Genomic DNA, 4922 nt, shown 5'->3' with positions numbered 1-4922 from the left:
ATAGAACAACAATATATAGCAAGTGGAATATATATTACTAAAAATCAAGTGTTTGGTTAAGGGCAAGATCAAATTCGATCTGATGATGATGTAATTGAACAATGTTAAGTTGCTGGTTTAAGGGTCTGGGATATGATTGAGAAGCCAGAGGAGAAAATCTACCTCATTTACACAGGTAATTCAGGGACCTACAGAATCATTCACCAATTTCTTAGACTTTGGGTTTCAGCTGTAAATACAGTTATATCAGACCCTGAAACCATACAGTCATTGATAGAAGTACTGGCCTTTGAAAACTCAAATAGTGAATGGAAGAGAGCAATCAGACCATCGAAAGCACGAGGATCCCCAATAAATGAATGGATAAGAGGGACAACTGGCATTGGTTTTCATGAGCATCATGCTAATATAGGTCAACGAGTAGCTAAGAATCTCAGAAATCAAAATGCCTGATGTTTTAATTGTGAATCTGGCCATTTCCAGAGATTGTAAGGCTAGAAGATTTAGAACTCACAGTAGCAGGTACATTGACTCTAGAGAATATGGTGTTCGTAGAAGAGAACACGTAGGTTCTGGCTTTTGTGAACCACAAAGGGGTCCAAGATATTGTAGCTGCTGTGGAAAGGGCAAACATTGGTCAAAGGATTGCTAGTCCAAGAAGGACATACCAGGTAACCTCTTGCCCTTGGTAAATGACCAGAGTGGCTTTTATTATGGGCCACTGCTCTTGCCAGAAAGGCTGGTTTGATAACCATTTTAGGGGCAAGGCTATTGATCTTCAGTGGCCCCTTTTATAAACTTGGCTCTGCAATTAACAATATGAGACGTCTTCCTTTGATCAGCCAGAAAGTACCAATCAGGGAAGAAAACCAAAATTAAGTATTTCTGTTTTTATAAATGCTACAGAAGGGAGTGCAGCTTTGGACCTGGCCACAGATACACCTCTTACCCTATCTCCAAAACTTGAATATTACAAGTTAACCACATGTGTGTATGGTCTTTTATCCTCAGGATCAGTGGGAATAATCTTGGGAAGACGTGGATTAACTTCTCAAGGATTTACTGTGAATCTAGGTATAGTAGATGGGGATAGCAAGGAAGAAATAAAAATCATGGTAAATGTGAAAAAAGGAAATGCAAATTGAAGCAGGGGCTAGAATTGCTCCATTGTTTCTTTATTTACATCAAGGACAAGGTTCCTCAGTTGAAAGGACCAGGGCCTATGTAAGCACTGGAAAATGTGTGTTCTGGCAAACAATGGTAAATGATCAGAGACTCAAATTAATGGTGCAAATGAATGGTGTTGCCATAGAAGGTTTGGCAAATACAGGGGCTCGTGATCGTATTCTTTTCCCAAGTCTTGGAATACAGATTGGACTACTTCAGAAGATTTACACACAATTTATAGGAATTGGTAAACTATCAGAAATAAGACAATGTGTTCAATGGATAGAGAAGGGCAAACAGGGAAGTTGAAATCTTATGTGGCTGACATACCTATAAAGTTATGGGGAAGAGATCTTTTACAGCAATGTGGTATGCAAATTAATATTCCTACAAGTCAAGGGACAGCAAATGAGGAAAGTCAGGGTGATATGGTAGATGCTCCTGAGGGAAGGTATTGATATGGGTGATTGAGAAAAATTACAAGCTGTGTCCATGGCTCCAAAACAGGACATTATGGTGATCAAATTTCCAAATTTATAAAAGGGGCCACTGCTCATATATCAACAGCCTTGACCCTAAAATGGTTATTAAACTAGCCTCTCTGGCAAGAGTGGTGGCCCATAATAAAAGAAAAATTGCAGGCATTTGAGCCTCTATCTGTTCTTTTACCAGTTGTTTAACATATGGAAGAGTCTAGCAGCCCATAGCATTCCTCTGTATTTGTTGTAAAAAGGAAATCAGGAAAATAGAGGATGATAATGGATGTAAGAGCAGTTAACAAAGTAACTCAACCAATGGGTCCTTTACAGTCTGGACTTCCTCTCCCATCTTTGTTTCTGAGACCATGGCCTATAATCATAATTGTCTTGAAAGATTGCTTTTTCAGAACACTCTTTCATGAGCAGAATAGGGAAAGGTTTGCTTTCTCAGTACCTACTTTGACTAATAGTAATCAACTAAAGAAATACCACTGGAAGGTACTCCCTCAGGGAATGTTAAATAGTCCAACTTAATGTCGGTATTTTGTGCAACAACCATTAGAAATAACCAATAAGCAATTCACTCAATCTATCATTTATCACTATACGGATGACATTCTGATGGCTGACTCTGACAAAGATGTTTTAGAGAATATATTTAAGGTAACACAAAGAATTAAACCATGCTGTGAGTTACGGATTGCTCCAGAAAAATTAAAAAGAGGAAATTCACTTAGTTATTGGGGTTATAAAATCAATCAACAAAAAATTCAACCACAGAACGTACAAGTCCGTTGGAACAATTACAGATTTTCAAAAATTACTGGGTGATATTAACTGGCTGAGGGTTACAATTAGATCGAATACATATAAGTTAAATAATTTGTTTGGAACATTACAAGGATATTCAAATTCAAGCAGCCCAAGATGACTAGCCGACGAAGCAGAAAAAGAGTTATTTCCTGTAGAACAAAGACTGCAAGATGCTTATGTGGATCAAATTGATCCTAAACTTGCTAGTATTTTGGTCATTTTGCCTTCAATTCATTCTCCTACTGAGCTCATTGTGTAAAGATGAGATAGTATTATGGTATGGATTTTCTTAGCTCATAATCAAAGTAAATCTGGGGGCTTGCTTATATATATTATCACTTCATTTGAAAATAGCAATACTTTGAATTCTTCCATTTAAATTTGTATCCACTTCATCTCCTTTAGTTGTTTTATTGCTCTGACTAGAACTTCAGGTACTATATTGAACAGATAGGGAGAGAGTGGGCCTTTTCTTGTCCTGAATTTAGTGGAATGGCTTTAAGTTTCTCTCCATTCAGCTTGATGTTGCCTATTAGCTTCCTGTACATTGCTTTGATTATGTTTAGGTGTATGCACTGTATCCCTGATTTCTCTAATACTTTTAACATGAAGTAGTATTGGACTTTATCAAAGATTTTTTTAGCATCTAATGAGATAAACATGTGACTTTTTTCTTTCAGTTTGTTTATATGGTGGATTACATTGATAGATTTTCCTATATTGAAGCATTCCTTGGGATGGAGCCTACTTGAGTCTAATTAGACACAAGCATTATTTCAATTTTCTTGTTTCTGTTGAGGCTTGCTTTGTGATTGAGTATATGGTCACTTTTGGACAAGGATGTATGAGGTACTGAAAAGATATATTCTTTTCTGTTTGGGTAAAATATTCTATACATGCCTGTTAGGTCCATTTGAGTCATAATGTCTATTAGTTTCATTATTTCTGTTTGTTTTTTCTTTTGATTACCTGTCAGTTGGTGAGATTGGAGTATTGAAGTCTCCTATTAATGTGTGGGGTTCAATGTGCAATGTAAGCTTTAGCAATGTTTCTTTTACAAATGTAGGGCTCCCAGGTCGGGGCCTACATGGCTGTTTCAAGATATCCAACAACTTCTTAGGTTGAAGTCCAAAAAGCCTCCCAAGTGGGGTTTTCCAGAGTTTGAGATTTTGCTGGTGTGAAATGATTTGAGTACAAATTGGTGGTAGTTGGAGCAGGTGTTGTTGGGAAAAGTGTTTTGACAATCCAGCTAATCCAGAACCACTTTGTGGATGAATATGATCCCACCATGGAGGATTCTTACCAAAAATAAGTGGTGATTGACAGGGAGACCTGTCTACTGAACATACTGGACACAGTTGGACAAAAGGAGTACAGTGCCATGAAAGACCAATACATGAGGACAGACAAAGGGTTCCTCTGTGTATTTGCCATCAATAATAGCAAATCATTTACAGATATTAACCTCTATAGGGAGCAAATGAAGCGCATGAAGGACTCTGATAGTGTACCCATGGTGCTGGTAGGGAACAAATGTGACTTGCCACAGTTGACAGTGGCAAGGACAGTTGACACAAAGCAAGCCCATGAGCTGGCCAAGAATTACAGAATTTCATTCATTGAAACCTCAGCCACAACCCGGCAGGGTGTGGAGGATGCCTCTTACACACTCATAAGGGAGATACGCCAGTACCGAATGAAGAAGCTCAACAGCAGTAATGATGGCACTCAAGGCTGTATGGGGTTGCCCTGTGTGGTGATAAAGTAAGACCCTTTGAAAGTTCCCTCATCAGAAAAGAGCCACTTTAAAGCTGCACTGATGGGGTTGGGGATTTAGCTCAGTGGTAGAGCGCTTGCCTAGGAAGCGCAAGGCCCTGGGTTGGTCCCCAGCTCGAAAAAAAAGAACCAAAAAAAAAAAAAAAAAAAAGCTGCACTGATGCCCTGTTTCTGACATTCCTTGAGGAAACATGTTCCGGCTGCTCTCTCTCTCTGCATCTCAGAGAAGCTCCTGATTCCTGCTTCCCTGACTCAGGTACTGAGCACAGTCATCTAACTTAAGACCTCTTCAGAATAACTACCTCCTCACTCAGCTGTCCAACCAGAGAAATGGATCTGTTTCCCCCTAGTAGTTTTCTGCCCTGGGTTTCCCCTAGAAACAAACACAGTTGCCAGCCGGCTTTGTCCTCTGTAAAGCAGTTTACATTGATACACGTGCAACTCTGTTGTCAACAGTTTCTTAAGCTCTAAGATAGCAAATGCTGGTGATTTCTCCCCTGCCACCAACTGTTGAACTTGACCTTGTTTGTTTTACTCTCTTCCAGAGAATATAATTATTTTTGCTGATTGATTGATTTGTAATGTGATCAGCTATATTCTATAAACTGGCCTCTGCTCTGTATTAATAATGCAAACATGAGTGCTGACAGGAGTGCATCCTAGTCTTCTCAGCTGCATGCAATTAAA

General features: G+C 38.9%; 1 pseudogene; it reads left to right on the top strand.

The window, feature by feature from the left end:
- The first annotated feature begins 3299 nt into the window (after nucleotides 1–3299).
- Nucleotides 3300–4227, top strand: LOC116888125 (annotated as a pseudogene).
- The last annotated feature ends 695 nt before the right edge of the window (nucleotides 4228–4922 follow it).

Source organism: Rattus rattus, chromosome X (genome assembly GCF_011064425.1).
Source record: "Rattus rattus isolate New Zealand chromosome X, Rrattus_CSIRO_v1, whole genome shotgun sequence".
Classification (NCBI taxonomy): Eukaryota; Metazoa; Chordata; class Mammalia; order Rodentia; family Muridae; genus Rattus; species Rattus rattus.
Note: the sequence above shows the minus strand (reverse complement) of the source record. Positions and strands in the feature narration are given on the sequence as shown.